The sequence below is a fragment of the Nuphar pumila genome, chromosome 5, assembly GCF_984573655.1.
Source record: "Nuphar pumila chromosome 5, dmNupPumi1.hap1.1, whole genome shotgun sequence".
NCBI lineage: Eukaryota > Viridiplantae > Streptophyta > Magnoliopsida > Nymphaeales > Nymphaeaceae > Nuphar > Nuphar pumila.
Genome location: NC_143253.1, coordinates 69,895,412 through 69,913,394, shown reverse-complemented (window position 1 = coordinate 69,913,394; position 17,983 = coordinate 69,895,412).

Here is a 17,983-nt window from a genome sequence, read left to right as displayed (position 1 = left end):
CATCACTTGGAGTTTTGAAAAAGTAATTTTGAAAATATGATGCAGTTCTATCCTAAATGATGAATGAATTTAAATTTTTGAAATTGGATTTTTAAAAGTTATTCCATTCTTTAAATGAATTAAAATAAGATTGAAGACATAATACATCCTTGACTATGGTCATTGAATGTATTATATAATAATCTATATTTAAATTCAAGGGAAGAATAAAATACATTTGGTGCTTTTATAAAATTTAAGATGAAATTAACTCTCAATATACCCTGACTATGGCCATTGGTATATATTTTGAGTTAATTTTAAGTTAAATTCTAATAAAAGAAGAAAATATTTAAGGAAAATATGATGAATTTTGAAAACGGATCCAGTTTGGATCCAGTGTTATTTCGTAAAAGATGAAAATCCAAAATTTTGTCCACACCCTGACTATGGCCATTGATGTGGATCATCGACTTAGGATCAATTTACCTCTTATAAAATGGTGCACGTGTCATTCGTGTTGCCATTTGTGAGATTTTAGAAAATAAAGGAAAAAAAATGTATGAAAAACAAGTAATTCATGATATTTACAATGCTCATTCGTTCTATCTAAAACAGGAAATGTAAATTCTCATTTAAGATCTAACTATTACAATACATGAAATCAAATTTACAATTCCAAATAATGACCTTTTCCACATATTTCCTGCAAAACAACTGGGTTAATACGAAGATAGAAGAGAATTGCACATAAAAAATGATCATATGCCAAGATGTTTATGATGGAGAAAGTAGAAAATGATATACACTTATATATATGCCCATGTATATATATATGTATATATATGTATATATATATATATATATATATATATATATATATATATATATATATATATATATATATATATATATATATGCATATATGCATATGCATTGTACATATATGTATATATATATATGACATATGCCCTACCTTATAAAAAAAAAATGAGAATTGGGGTGCACACTCATACTATGATGAAGAATTGAACTGTTTCAGCTTATCGATATTTTGAATGGACTACAAAATCACTTTTCAAAGTCATGTCCAAAGTCATGTCCAAAGCTGATTATTGGTAAAATAAACCTCAACAGATGAAACAACAAATTGCAATCAACTTAGCATAATAAGGTAAATCAATAAGTCTTAATCATGAGTCGACTGCAGCCAATCTAATTTGGCGACTGAATATTTGCAATTAGTGATATTTGTGAATGGATCTCAATATCATCAGTGAGCTTATCTTAACAGTGTTAGCAAATTGACTTCAATTAGCACATCCAGATGCTTTGTGCAATGACATATAAAATGAAAGCTGGGATGGAGTTGTGGCAATTTGTATACAGTGTACAGAGAGTGATTGATGAGGAATATTAATTGTAAAATGCAGAGGACAATAGGTGGATCTATTATGCAGGTTAACATTCTAATGCCTTTGCATGCATGTTAAAGATTCAAACTAATGAGTGGAGATGAATACAACATACACATGAACTTTGAACTCAGGAGGACATATGCAAATGACACATACCTTTTTGCGATTATCTGTCCAACAGCTTGCGCCCCTGCGATCTGATTATCAATCTGCCACCGTCCTTTATTCCCAGCACACAACTCTTGTCTTGGCACTGATTTTAGGAACCCAGAGCCCCCATGTTTCCAAATTTTATAAGGGGTCTTCCACAGCCATAGAGCTCTCTAGCTTACTGGAGCATTTTCTCATGTGTTGTAAAGCCTAGAGAACGTGGAGGCTTTGCAGAAGGGTCAACTGGGAGCTATAGGGTGTGCCATGATTATCCTGCAGCTGAACACCTTCCACCGGAACTAGCACCGCAAATATCTGTTTTAGTCAATCAATTGAGAGGGTATGGGATCTCCTCTGCACAGGAACAAAGAGTTGAATTTTGCACTTTCTGCATTTTAATCTTTAATTAGTCCCACAGCTACTCAGTTAAGCAAACGATCCTAAGAACATGCAATCAAATTAGCATATCTAAAATTCGAATCAGAGCTTTTAAATAGGAAATGAGTCTGGGTATCCAATAATCACCAAACTGACTATCGCCAGACTGAACTTTGCAACTAGCTTCTGAGACAATCTGAAATCAAGTCGTTATGCACAAGCCCAATATGATGAAGCTGGATTTCAAACCGTGCTTTAACTGTAAATGGAGATGCAGAGACAATGATATAATCATAAGATTAGAGAATGTAATCAGACAAATTAAACACAAGGGAAAATGCTGATTGAGAAGATCAAATGGTGGCTCCTCTCCAGATCCAACGTAGACACCGAATCTCATACCCGTTTGTTCTGATTTCAGCAGCACCCTGCTAAATCTTAACGAGGCTAAACGAGATCATCTCGGACATAATCAAATGAAAATGAATTTTGTCTACTCATGTTATGTGCCATGGCCTTCAGACAATCGTTGTAGTTTTAACAATGGAAGAAGCACAAAACCCACGATAAATATAGCTTCATTCAAAAATAGAGAGTATAGGGATCAGGAGGCAGGATGAGATTTGGGATTTGATAGTGTACTATGTGAAACACAGAGAAGTGCAGGAAGGCATGAAACACCCAAAATCCCAATGATGTCCAAGCAACAAAATATACCAAACCCGATCGCAGCAGCTATGTGGGGTTGATGGAAGATTGGTTATAATAATCAGATAGGCTGGACAAAGTGAACACCAAGCAAAAAAAAAAAATGAAATGTGGGAAGTTGAAGACATTTTGAATCTAACACAAAAGCGAACTTATTACTAAAAAAAAAAGAAAAGAAAATGAAACATGATGCCAAATTAATGTCCCGAACAGAAATGAGAAGTGCTAATGAGATAAAGGCATAAATCAAAAGATAACGAGGGAATCATATCGAAATTACACGTTAATCCAAAACAGTTACGATGACTACAGAGTCTCCAAGAACGTAACAACGAATCCGTAGAAAAGGAAGAAGATAAACATTGAACATTATCAAAATGAGCAATCGATTATCAATAAACCTTTAAACAGGAGATCAAGAGTCAAAATAACATGAAAAAAAATGTGTTGGAGTTCTAAGACTCCATTGATGTCGCACAGGATGGGTCGATCCTGCTATAGGCAGGTCGACCCATCCTTTTGCCTTGTGAAAGAGTAAAAGAAAGAAAAAAGAAAAAAAAAGAAAAAAAAAGAAAATGAAAAATCAAAAGAAACGCAGGGCGATGCTATGAGAGGAAGAAAGGAATTTCACGAGAATCAGAGATGGAAAGGTTACTTACCTCTTACTTTCGAGATTGATCGACTGCTTTCAGTCGGTTGGGGGGAGAGTCGAAACAAAAATGTGAAGGGGAGGAAGAACGTGGCTGGGTGAACGACCGATCTCCTGAGTTTTTTTTTTTCGTGTCTCTTTTAAAGGGAGGGAAGAGGGTCGTCTGCAACTCTGAAACCCGAAAGAGGATTCTCTTTCTTCTCGCTGATGCCGGGATGAAGAGGCAGTCAGAGTGAATGGGGAAGAAGGAGATTGAGGAAATGAAGAGAGGTGTGATGATGAAGGTGCTGGGGTGGAAAAACGGATGGTGTGTGAAAAAGAGGGAGCTATGTGCAGAAATGGGGAGGTGAAGAAGCGGTCCGGAGGAAGGGTTTCTTGAGTCCCCTTTTAAGGAGGAAGAAGGAGGATTCGAGAAGGAATCGGTTGAAGATGGAGGGCGATGGAAGGTGGAGGTTGTGGATGGGTGGCTTGCGGAGGAGGGTTCGGCCATGGAGAGGGAAGGAGGGTGGCTGAGAGGGAGAAACAAACTCAAGAAAAAGCTTGAAAGGATCCCCCCCCCTCAAAAACCATAACTCGACTATTTAATTTTTGCATTTTCCAAAAGAGGTCTGCTTATAAAAAGATTTTAAAAAAACGGGTTTTCTAAAACCATTTTGCAATTTTCTTCATTTATTTTTGATTTTTTTTGTTCTTTTCTGAGTATTTTTATTTTCTTGTATTTTGGGAAATACAAAATCCTAAAATATACGGCAAAACAAGGATTTAAACTAATTTTTTGTGTTTTTGAGAAATATTTACAAAAAGAAGGTTTTCAAGGCTATTTTGAGGAAATTTCTTCAGAAAATGGGTTCATACCCGAGTTTTGAGAAAATGTTCGAGTTTTTGAAGCTCGAATTGAGAAATACATGTGATGGATCCAAACGGATGTCGGATGGACTGTCTGAGCTATCTAAAGACTATTTTTGGTATTTTCTATAATTTTAAATTTAAAATTTGAACAAGGAGATTTAGATTTGGATCTGGACAATGGATCCAGATCCGAAATCAATTTAAACATATAAAATGAATTTAGATTTAATAAAACTAGAGAAATAAACTAGAATTTAGATTTAAAATGACTTATTTACTCAAAAAATGAATTTAGGGGCAAAAAGGTAATTTTTAAAAGATTTTGAAAAATTTGGGGTGTTCACACGCGTGCATCTGACATTTGATGCACTTCCTTACAAATCGATGGCAATCTTGCTGCATGGTTTTCCAGTAATATCCTGCACGGATAATCTGCTTGACGAGTGTTTGGTAGCCGGCATGGCCACCACAAATTCCCTCGTGTGCCTCTTGGACAACTTCCAAGGCTTCATCCTTATCTAAGCATCTAGCATACTCAGAACTGAACCCACGACGGTAGAGAGTATTGGCAAGGATGAAATAGCGGATGGACATGCGTTGAATTGCACGTTGCTCCCTTCTTGGCATGTCTGGTGGGAATTCACCAATTTTGATAAAGCTTTTGATGTCGTGGTACCAAGGCTTCTCTTTTTGAGCGGCTTGGTTCACTTGTTCAGTTGGAATGTAGGCGGGTTGATCAAGTCTGCTGATCTCGATGGAACAACAGGACTCACTATCCTTGAAAGACAGAATAGAGCCTAAACAGGCTAGGCCGTCTGCTATGTGATTGTATTCCCTCTTGACATGATTGAGCTGAAATTCTTCAAGGTTGCCTATGAGAGCCAAAGCGATCTTTTGATAGGGAATTAACTTCGAGTCTTTTACTTGCCATTCTGCATTAACTTGGTTAACAACAAGCAAGGAATCGCCAAAGGCATGTACTCTCTTGACATCAAAGTCTTGTAGAATCTTGAGGCCTTGTATTAGAGCTTTATACTCAGCCATGTTGTGAGTACATTGGAAATTGAGCTTGAGGGAATAAGGGAGCATCTCCTTTTCAGGAGTGATCAACAAGATCCCAATCCCTATACCAGACATATTTCTGGCTCCATCAAAGAATAGAGTCCAAACTGGAGATTCCTGAATACTGTAAATTCGATCGTCAGGAAAATCATCTTTCGCCTTGATTTCTTCTGTCAACGGGAAGTCTGCCAACTGATCTGCGATGGACTGACCCTTGACTGACTTCTGAGAAACATATTCCAAGTCATACTGCATCAGGAGGACTTGCCATTTCGCAATCCGTCCAGTAAGAAAAGGCTGCTCAAGGATGTACTTGAGAGGATTGAGCCTTGACAAAATTTTGATTTCTGAGGCCATAAGATAATGTCTTAACTTCTGACACATCCATACTAAGGCTAGACACGTCTTCTCCATCTGAGAATATCTCTTCTCGTAATTGATGAAAGTCTTGCTGATGTAGTAGATGGCATGCTCTATTCGGCTGCCTTCCTCATACTGCGCAAGAAATCCGCCACAAGCATTGTGGTTGACGGAAATATATAAAAGGAGTGGTTTTTCGAGTTCTGGTGGCTTCAGAACAGATGGATTGAGAAGATACAGCTTGATGCGCTCAAATGAGAGCTGACATTCTGATCCCCATTCAAATTTCACTTCTTTTCTTAATAAGTGATTGAAGGGCTCGCATCTCATGGCCAAATTTGAGATGAAACGTCGAATAGACTGAATGCGCCCCTGAAGGCTTCTTAATTCTTTGAGATTGGTGGGAGGCGGCATGTCAATGATCGCCTTTGCCTTGGCAGGATCCACCTTTATGCCTTTCTTGCTGATCATGTAGCCAAGCAGCTTGCCTGACTCTACCCCGAAGACACATTTCTGCGGATTGAGTCTCAACTTGTAGAGGATAATCTTTCAAAGACTTGGCTGAGAGCATCAAGATGATCCTCGCCTTCTTTAGATTTGACCAGGATGTCATCCACGTAGGCATCCATGTTCTTGTGCATTTGGTCATGGAAGATAATTGCCATCGCTCTCTGATAGGTTGCCCCAGCGTTCTTGAGTCCAAACGGCATGACTCTATAGCAAAAGGTGCCCCAAGGTGTGGTAAAAAAAGTTTTTGATTGGTCACGAGCGGCCAATTTGATTTGATTGTAGCCCGAGTATCCATCCATGAAGGAGAACATGGCATGGTCTGCCGTGCTATCGATCAAAAGATCGATGTTGGGGAGTGGATAATCATCTTTCGGGGTTGCTTTGTTCAGATCTCTAAAGTCAATACAAATCCAAATTTTGCCATTCTTTTTGGGGACTGCCACAATGTTCGCCAACCAATCTGGGTATTCGATGGTCCGAATGAACCCTGCTTTTAATAACTCTTCAAGCCCTTCTTTAACTTGTGGTGTCACTCGAGGATCCATTTTTCTGAGTTTCTGTTTGATTGGCTTGCAATCCGGTTCCAACACAAGGCGATGCTCGACTAACTTGGAGTCTAAACCTGGCATATCTTCATAAGTCCAAGCGAAGACTTCCTGATGCTGTTTGAGGAAGTAGATGAGCCTTTTCTTCTCATCTAAACATAGACTGGAACTAATTTTGAGGATTCTTGGATCGTCTTCCGAACCAATATTGACATCCTCCGTTGGATCTTGAACTAACGGCGATGGTTCATCCTGCTTCTGAATGCTGGCAAATTCTGGCAAATCTTGAATTGTCGAGTCGAATTCTGCCAATTCTTCAATCTGCTCTGTCATTTTGCTGACTTCTGCCCCTGCCTTCGCTTTGCATGCTCTAGCTGGTTCATTTTGAAAAAGGTTGGTATTGATGACGAGCTTTTTGAACGATTTAGGAGCCATGATCCTGGCAATCCTGATGAGCGAAAAGGAAGGCCTTTGAGAAAAAGGTAAAATGTTCGAAAAATAACCTTTTGTACAGAGACAGAGAATGACAACATAGATAAGGATATAAGCAGAGAATTTGTGTACACCAAGATGAACAGAGCAAACAAACTTTTCATTGATTAAGTAAATTTTGATATTTACAAGAGATTGTTTGAGAAAAAGAAAGAAATTGGGGCGGATCTTGCCCTTATAAGATGACAGAAAGGAAAGAGAACAGAAAACACTGGCATTGTCTTTTTTACTGGGCTCCCTTGACGAAGATGGTCTTTCTGCCTGATGACTGACCTGTGAAACCCAAGCCTGTGCCGGTGACATGCTGAGCGGGGATGATCGGCTCCAGGATGCCGTCTTCATCTTTGCCCAAACCCCTGAAGGGTTGGTAATCGTACTTCATTAGAAGATCAAATCCTTTCCTTGATTTTGAGAATTGAGGAAACAGAGGGTGATCTTTAAATGAGGTGCAATCGAGGCGTCCTCCTAGCTTAAAGAAACGAGGTCCCTGCCACTGAACAACTGCGGTGACATTTTCTGTTGGCTGGATTTCTTTCAAATTTAGCATAGCTAGACTTTCACTCAGATCAATCTCTTTGGCTTCCCGGATGCTTGGGATGTCGGCATTGAAAGTGGGACGGGGAATCATCGGCTGCGGGAGTCGTTCTTCCGGATCCTCTCCTAGGACCGTAGTGATCATGCCCCCCTTCGACCATTTGATACATTGGTGCAGGGTGTAAACACCCCAAATTTTTACTCACCTCCCCAACATTTCCACCAAGCATCAACATCCAGCCTCTGAAATCGTTGGAGGGCAAAATGGTCATTTTTTGAGCCCGGACCTTGCAAAAGTCCAAATTTCATCTGAAACTCTCAAATTTTCTCTATTTTTATCTCAGATGTTCAAGATTTTACTCCTGACAGGAGACAGACATCTCCAAGTCTTGGTTCAAGATTATATTGCATAAGACATGTCATTGCATATCATTGCATGAGCATTTCAAATCACTGCACTGCACAGCATGTCATTTCGAGGTCCAGAACTCTCGATTTCAAAATCTTCAATCCAGATTAGAATTTTAACTCTTTTCAAAATTGATTTCAAAACCCTGGGTCTTCAAAATTATCAATTTTTCCCATTTTACCCCCAGGACTCTGAATTTCAAAATATTTCCTCACGAAAACCATCTGGATAGTTTTCAATGTGGATTTCAGTCACTTCACCTTAGATTTTGCCCTTTTTGACAATTTCAAATATCTTTCTTTTACAAAATCGCCCTACAAGGGCCAACTCTTTCCAAAATTCCTGTTTTGCCCAATAGTCCAGATTTTATGAAAATTCCAAAAAGAAGTTGTGGTTTTATCCTTATTTCAATAAAGAAGCAATGTGGGACCCACACTGAGGTGGTGTCACACAAGCTTTCCTTTTGAAAATTTGAATTTTGAAAAACCCAAAAATATAGGAGCCTTGTCCCCTGGATTGGTGCCACTCTCTCCTCCCATTTACATGCCATGTGTCAGCATAGGGTTCACCTAGAGTTGGTGCCACATGTCACGTTCCCTCTTCTGCCACGTGTCAGTGTGGGGCTACCCTAAGAAGCCGCCACATGTCATTCCATTTTATCTGCCATGTGTCACCCTATCCATCCTGCGCCATGTGTCATTTCAAAGACTACCAGAAGATGCCAAGTGTCATAGGTTGTCCTGTCTAGAAAAAGTGGAGTTTGTCTCCTCTGAGGTGGCGCCACTTGAAGTGTGTCTCCTGCAGAGGACACGTGTCAACCCCTCCTTCCTTCTAGAAAAGTAGCCTGACACATGTCTTCTTCCTACTTTTTTTTAGAAAAGTAGGAGACATGTGTCACTCCTAAATTCCTACAAAAAAGGTAGGCTTGTCTCCTCTGAGGTGACGCCATCTGGAGTGTCTCCTGCAGAGGACACATGGCAAGCTCTCATTTCCTCAGAAAAAGCAAGTGCCATGTGTCATTTCCTGCTTTCTTCAAAAAAACTAGAATTCAAAAGTTCAAAACTCCTCATAGGTGGCGAAAATCCTGAACTTCTACCTTTTTCATCTTATCTGAGATGGCGCCACATGGCTTGGCCCACCTTCTCTCCCCTCTGCCACGTGTCATTCTCTGCTTCTTTCAGAAAAAGTAGAGGACACATGTCTTCTCCCTACTTCTTTCAGAAAAGTAGGAGACACATGTCACTCATGGCCTTCTTCAGAAAAAGCAAACCATTTAAAATTCAAACAAGGCATTAGGTGGCGAAAATCTGGAGCTCTGATTTTTCCAGATGACCTATGAGGCCGCCACATGTCCCTTCCCTCCTTCTCACCCCTCTGCCACGTGTCATCTTCTACTTCTTTCAGGAAAAGAAGGTGACACATGTCTCCTTCTCATTCCTTCAGAAAAAGTAGAGGACACATGTCCTCTCCCTACTTTTTTCAGAAAAGTAGGAGACACATGTCACTGCCCTGTTTTTCCTCCCTCTTGCCACATGGCATTGTAGGAGCCACCCTGAGGTGGCGCCACATGTCCACCCTCCATTCCTCCAGGGCCAACCTCCATTTGAATTTCAAACTTCTCCTCTGAGGTGGCGCCATCTGAAGAACCTCCTCCAGCAGGCTGACACTTGGAACCATCCTAGACTGCCACATGTCCAGATCTCCTTTCACCAGAAAAAGCAAAATTCAAATTCCTCTGAGGTGGCGCCTTCTGAGCCCACTGCTCTGTCCTTCTGACATGTGTCACTTTTGAGGTGGCACCATTCCAGGACTCCACTTGGCTCCATTTTTATTTTTTATTTTATTTTTTATAAAGGTAGCCCACCATGAGGTGGCGCCACCTGAGGACTCCCTACAAAAGGTGAGTTTGAATTTCAAATTCCAAGAGAGCACCCTCTGAGGTGGCGCCTTCTGGGAGCTCCCTGCAGAGAGAATCAAGCTAACTTTTGAAAAATTCCAAATTCCCCCTACTGAGGTGTCTCACCCACAAAATTTCCATTTTTTATTTTTCTCAAAAAATCAAAATAGCCTTTTGAGGTGGCGCCACCTGAGGGCTCCCTGCAGAAGACAAATTCGAATTTCAAACCCCCAGATGGCACCCCCTGAGATGGCGCCACATGGAGGGCTCAGATTGAGCCTGTTTGAATTTCAAAAATTTTCAGAAAATTTATAAAAACAAGGGTTCACGCCCAGCCTAAAGGAGATCATTTTTTTTTAGCTCTTGTGAACTTGGAAAATCCGACCTAGCCTTCCTAGAATCCGATTTTGAACTTTGGAAATCATGCCCCCTTTGGCGCATTGAAGAATGTGGAGTAGAGCTCGTGCTGTGGCCAATTCAATTCCAACAGAGGTCGATTTTGGTGGACCATCCGAAGCTCGGAGCGAAGGACGAAGGAAGCTCGTGATAGCTGCCCCTTTCAAGAGCTCTTACGCTGCGTAATGAAGCAAGGTGCACTTCTTTTCCCCTTGATGTGATTCTATAATCCGAATCGGGAGTCGTTTGAAGAAAGAGCTCATCCGAGGGATGGATTGAGCTATTCTCATAAAACGACATATATCAAATGTTTCATTATGCTTCCTTGATGATTTTAACATGCATGTAGTTAGCTAGATTTAATTTGTATTTTATTTCATTCATTTAGCATATTTCATGAATTAATTAGGATTAATTTAGACTTTATTTCAATTCTGCTTATTTTCAGTAGGTCTCTGTTTTTGTCAGTCAGTCCACATGTAATTTCATGCATTTGTTTTTTATTAAAAATCCCAAAACAATCACGGAATGCGCCCTTAGGTGTCCCTAAAATTTTGCCAAAAATTCGGAGCCATTTGAATTTGTTTACTACGGTAAACATTCAAAATGGAAAGTCGGGTTTTGTTACCCGGGATACGTTTTGAAAATCATTTGCCGACTTGTAAAATAGAGATATCCCTCATGGGAGATCCGATTTTCGATCCAAAAGATGTTCTGAAATCGGGAGAATGTCTAGTTTTTAATATGATTTTTGCAGATTTTTATGATTTTTTTTATGTCTTACAAAAATCCGAAAGTTCGGAACACGTGTCAGAGACTAATTTGGAACTCTGAGATCTTGGATCGATTTAGGGCTATGGTTTCTCTTTGTGTGTTGCTCCAAATCCGAAACTGTAAAAAGTGAAAGTGGTGTCCGAGCTGTCCTCTGTTTGAATCTAAAAGTCTGTAACTTTTAGAACAGTGTTGACCCCTTCTTCGGATTTTTCTTGTCACCCCTCTGTTTTGCTACATTTGTCTGTTCTGTTAGTTTAGGCAGGAATAGTTATATTTTTATCGGTGTTTATGTTGATCAAATGCCAAAGTCATAAACATGAAAGTTGTTCATGTAGGTGTCGTGCATATCTCTGATTAATTTCATAAATTTCCATGTCCGTTTTGTATTTGTTTAGCATTTTACATCCGATTAGTGTGATTTTTACCTCTGTCTGAACTAAATCCCTGTTATTGAACTCACCATGGCTCAAATCCCAAGGCTGTAAAAACCAAAAATGTTCCATTTCGGGCCTTTTAGCAGTCTGCAAAATATCAGAAGTTTCCATGGTGTAAATCTTGCATTATCATATTAGGCATTGCATTTGGTTCGGATCCATAGGCAAAATCCATCATTTTTAGGACTTTCTTTGAATTTTGGCATTTAAATCATATCATTTCATGATTTTTAGCATTCTAAATTGTTTATAAAAGTAAGTAGATGCTTCATACCGAATTTGGTGCAATTTGGAATCCATTTGAGGTTCGGATTATCCACAATACCAAAACAGGGTCCCGCAGGACCCGGATCCAAGTGAAAAACAAGCGAAATTCGTTATTTTGAGTAAATTGCAAAATGCCAAATTCTGATTTTACAGTCCTAATGTGTTTATAAACATGTCATACTGCATTTCATCATCATTGAATTCAATTTGAATTTCGAAATCCCAATTTTACTAAGTTTTCCTTCAAAAAACCCTGATTTTAAAGGTGTAACTTTAATTTTAGGGGTATTTTGGTCATTTTGACCCCAATTCCGAATTTCAAACTGTTTTCCACTGAATTTCTTGCATTTTCATCATTTCAAATATCAAGGAAGCATGAGAATAGGGTTTATATCCAATTAAGTCCAATAATTTCATAATATTATTGGAAAATCTTGGAAAAACCCACATATTTGAGCTAACTTTATTTCAAGCTTGGCAGGGACATTCCAAAGAAGGAGCTAAAGTCTGCAAATTTCTTTTATTTCCTTTATTTAGTGATGTAATAATGTAAATTTTGGAATAAGAGATTTAATTTCCTGCTTAGACTAGGATGCATGTCATATAGTTTGAATTTATGCAATATCCTGATTATATGATTCATGCATTTTATTTCAAAAGCACTATGGATGTTCACGAATGGCACGTGCACCAACTCTTAGGGAGTTGATGGACTCGGTGGGATCCATATTTACGGCCCTAGTCGGAATATGGACGAGACCCAGATCCGTCATCTTTCTACTAGTCACATTGAGCCTACACTCTTAGGCTATCTTAAAATGCACATCATATTTCCAAAGTTTTCAAAATCATGTGCATCAAATCAACTAAATTCTGAACATATTCATGGCCACAGTCAGAATATGTGAAGGATTTATTTGGACTTAATGCACATTTTCCAACCAATTCCTCAGAAAATCTTTTCAAAGTGCATTCATTTACTCATGTCATTTGCATCATGAAATCATTGATTTTCTCAAGATTTTCTCAAGAAAACTTCATTCTCAAGAAATCGATTTCTCAAGAAACTCTAAGGATTTTTCAAAAATCGGTTTTCCAAAGACAAAGTTTTCCACAGTTTTCCCTGGAAAATGATATTTTCTTAAGAGATTCAAAAGAGTTTTCCAATCTTTCTCCAAGATCCAAAATCGATTTCCAAGTATTTAAAAAGGTAAAATTCCCAGGATTTCGATTCCCCAAGTTTTGAATTTCCTTCTCCAATGAGTTTTCCTATAAATTTTCCATCATTTTCCTAAGAAAACTCTCAAAGTCCAAGTTTTCCTAAGAAGTGTTTCCCTTTTCAAAAGGTTCATCTTTTCTCAAGAATCACTTCCATTTTCCCAGGATTTTCAACCATTCATAATTTTCCCAAGTCTTTATGAACTTTCCTGAGATTTCAAATCTTTTCCATCTGAGTTTCTTGAGAAATTGACTTTCAGCTTTTTCCTGAGAGAATCTTTTCAACTCCAAATATTTTCCAAGCATACATCATGTTTTCCCAAGCTGCATTTTCCAAAATCTCATAGCACATGCCTGAATTCTCTGTGCATTTAGGATAGAACATAACTTTGATAATTTAACTAAGTCAAGCACGATTTTGGTCCTTGGTTTGATTACCCCTGTTAAAGGCGGCAGGAACGGTCGAACCTCGTACCGACAGGTCGAGCCCCATCCCATGGATTTTCCCGCAATTTTTAAAAACGGAGGCGAGTATTTCAAAACAATTTCCAAAATCCGGTCAAAGTTTGAATCGCGAAAGCGTTTCCCCTCTCTCTCTTCCGCAAGGAAGGGAAGACGGGGAAAAATTTCGCGACGATAACAGGTTTGGCGACCGAGATGGGACCTATCCTTGTCTGACCTAAATTATGCTTGATTTAGTTCAACTATCAAAATTATGTTCATAAAATGTCAGCTCTTTTACTTTCAATATCATGTGAGCCTAGGAGCCTAGATTCTGACCCAGCTGACATTGAATGCATATAGCTTAGGCATGGTTTGGTAGGACCATATTGAGGAGATATTTTCATGCTCACATAGACTTAGGTCTAAATACAATCCTCCTCGATTTAGGATCTGAATGCAAACAATGTATGCTTCTTCAAAGATTTTCAAAAGTCTATCTCTCTAGGATTTAGAGCCCTCTATTTCTTGCATGTGATCATTTTTCAAAACCCTCAATTACCTATCATTACCCGGTCTTCACGTTGCTGGGCTCTCTTCCAGAACCATAGTTCGGGACAGAGCCTCACAACTGGGCCAACTATTTGGGTTAACACCCCCCTACCACGTACCGCGGGCCACAGTCCGAAGTATATCGGTAGGCGCTCAAGGATGTTGGAAAACCTTACCTTAGAACCGGAGTTGAAATTCTATGCCACGTACCTCAGATTTCGATTCGGGTATATCGGCATAACTGGATCGGACAAAGATGATCTGAACCTAGAGTTAGGATTAGGGTCCTACAGCTGTTTTCAAATTGATGCATTTAGAGTCAGCCTTTTAGGGAGTGCTGAATGTGCATAAATGTTTGTGCAGGATGTGATTGTATGTATGATTTTCTCAATTCTTTATATTTCTCAATGTTTTTCAACTCATTAGGTCTTTTTCCAAATATCCTTATTTTCCACGAGATCTTTTCTCAAACCCTGGATGATTTTTTCAAATATCCCATTTCTTTCAAAACTCCAGGCGATTTTACATTCTACCATTCTACTGGATCTCGAATTTCTAGCTGCATTTTTATCCTGCCTGCAAAATTTTTCAAAATTTCTCACATTTTCCTAAGTCTCATTCTGAGTCTTTCTCTGTTTTCAGTTCGATGGCATCCAGTCAAGTCGATCCTATCTTTCCTGAAGGTCACATCTCCTTCGAGGTGCGACAAGGTCGTCCTGAACATCGAGCTCTTAGCACCGGAACTTTCATTCCCCGGTGGTATTATTCCTGGCTAAAGAGCTTTTCTCGAATGTTCCCGGACCATTTGAGCGAGTGCGGATTAGAGCTGGCATCAGCAGTCGGAAAGCAGACCATCAACGGCAACGTGATCCATGCAATGGCGGAGCGATGGAATCCTCGAACGTGTACCTTCTGGTTCCCATGGGGAGAAATGACCGTCTTAATGGATAAATTTTCAGAAATCATGGGGTTGCCAGAACCAGCTGGTCGACCAAGCGACCCATTAGAGCATCAATTCCTTATCAATGTCAAGGGTTTGGACCCCCGAGACTCCTTAGCTCGTATGACAGGTCGCCGATCTTGGCCCCTGATCCAGTTAGAAGGAGATGAATATGTTGACCTACTTGAGTTGTACCGCCTGTACGGGACCTTCGTCGAAGTCAGCTCGCTATCAAGAACAGCCAAAGAAAAGATTCAGAATGCAATGGTTCTATGCACTGTAGGACTGTCCCTTTTCCCAGATGGACAGAACTACATGGACATCAGAATAATCCAGCTTATGAGGAGATGGGGAAGTCGGCAAACCAATCGCCTCTCTATAGCCATGGCAGCGCTCGCCTTCCTATATCGAGGTCTGACTCGATTCTCACTTGGAGAGTCCATTTTAGTTGAAGGATGCATCTACGCACTTCAGTCCTGGTTTTTCCAACACGTTCCAGCCCGAGCAAGCTCTTTCAGATACAATGGTCAAGAACTCCTTCCAGTGGCGCAGTACCGGTCTATGATCAACAACATTCAAGAGGATGACGTTGTTTGGGACTATTTTGATCGGCAAATATCTCCTCCCAGATATACCTACGCTTATGGCAAGCGGTTCAAGTTGCTAGGACCATTCTTCTGCACTTACTACCAACCAGAGAGATGTGTTCGACAGTTCTCCTAGAGGCAGCAGTATGTCGAAGCCTGACTGTTATCAGGAACTATGGCAGAGTTCGATCTCACTTCCGCACAATGGTCCGGGGCATATCATTCTGCCCGCTACGGCTGGGATTCCTTTGTCTCTCTTAAAATCTTTCCTGGTCCTAGAGTGTCTGCCGACTATCGTGAATGGTGGCAAATTGTTTGTCCCCCACCTCTTTGTCAAGATCAATAAAATCTTATTCTTCTCATTTTAATAAAATTCTATTTCCTTCCATTGTGGTTTGACGACCTCGCCTAGGTAACAAGGCACATTTTCGTTGTTTATTTCTTTTGCAGAAGGAATGACAACACAATTGTCGTGATTCCCACGACGACTCAGTCCCTAGTGATGGGACATCTTTTCCAAATTGTCTACCATATTTTCAGCAAATATTTCCTCCAAAAGCTAATTCCCTCAAAATCTAATCAGGTCTTTTGCCCTGCAGAGAGCATCCATATCATTTGATGGTTGAGACAAGATCAGGCAAAAGAACCACAGCATCCCAGTACTCGTCAGCCTCGGAAGAAGAGATGAGTTCCCCTCGATCTGAGAAGAGTCGAGAGCTGCAGCAAGAAGACGATGGCATAGACCCTCAAATGTATGCCATGTTCAGAAAAATGATGAACAAAATGATGAATGAGCAGCCCGGGACCAGCTCAGAAAGGAACCCATTCAGAGAAAAGTTCCATGGTCACAGGGGTAAGAAGGCTCCCAAGAAGCAGATCCAGCCAGAAGAGATTTCAGATGAATCAGATTCCACTGAAGATACAGATGAAGAATATGAGGTGCCTCCGGCATTTCAGAAGCGTGGCCAAAGTAAAAGCCGCAGATCCAAGAGCAGAGATAAAGAAGAGCCTTTACGAGCGCAATTTAAAGAAATGGCTCGAGTTGTCAAAGATCTGCAAGCCCGCGACAAGGGCAAGAAAGTCTTCACCAGTGAGGACTTCTATGACGGCTTAGAAGGGGATGATGATCTGGAAAATCTCCCCCGAAAATTCATCAAATTCGATGGTTCTGGCGACCCAAAAGCTCATCTCGCCACTTTCTTTGCTGAATGCTCTCGGTTTAGAAGGGATAACCGAGCATTGTTTCTATGCTTCCCCCGCAGCTTGGAAGGAGTTGCCGCCAAATGGTATGCTGAGCATATCAACCCCATTGAGCTCAAGGAGTTCGATAAAGTTGTAAATCTCTTTATTGAACGCTTCTTGTTCAACACAGAAGCGCTGCCTACATTAAGTCATCTCTGCAATTTGAGACAGAACGAGAATGAAAAAGCACGGGACTTCATTCACAGGTGGAGATCAGCCTGTAATAAGATGAGAGATCCTATCTCGGAAAGGCATGCATTGTCCTTAATCCTCAACAATTTCTCGCAGCCGTTAAGAGGATTAATTTCCACAACGCCGTCCAGGACCTTCATTGAGCTGACTGAACGAGCCGAATGGCTCGAGCTGAGTGTGGAAAATGGAGTCTATGAAGGCTTCACCTTTTCCAAGAACAACTCCCATGGTGAGCAGAAAAAGAAAGCTCACTTCACTTATTTTGCTAACAACAACAACAAAGGCCGAAATCAGCACAAAGGGCAGAAGAAAGATTACTGCTACAGCTCAGGCAGTTCGAACAACAAGGATCAGAAAGCAAAGCCTGCTCCTCAATACAGCAAGCCTCCTCAGCAGGATCAAGGGCCGAAACTGCGTGAGAAGACCAAACATGAAGGATGGAGTTACGACAGAAAGTTTACTCCTCTTGACCAATCGCTCGAGGACGTGCTCGAGTACATGCTATCAAAAGAGATGGTCAAATTGCCCAGATTGGCCGATCCCCCTGTGCCCATGGGGAAATGGAAAGATCAGTTCTGCAAGTTCCACAGGACAGTGGGACACAACACCAAGAACTGCTTTGTTCTCAAAAATATCGTGCAAGATCTCATTGAAAAGAATTTATTGGTAGAAGGAGAAGAAGAGGAGAAAATGGACATTCTCAACCACCCCTTCCCTTCGCACACCACAGCGGTAGTGTCTGCACAGCCATTTCTACCGCATGAGCATATCAAGCCATGTTCTGCGCAAGATCCCCAAGTTCAACATCAGGTGACGGTGCTACGACAAGCAGCTCCAGATTCTAAGAAGATGGACTTAATTTCAGCATTCGGTAAAATGAAAGTTGCGGAAGCACCTGTGAAGTCAATTCCCAAATCAAAAGGAACTCCTGACTTCTTCAAGCAAATCGTTAGACCAAGGCCAGAGAAGTCAAGTCAGAAGCCTCTGACTGCTTTATCCA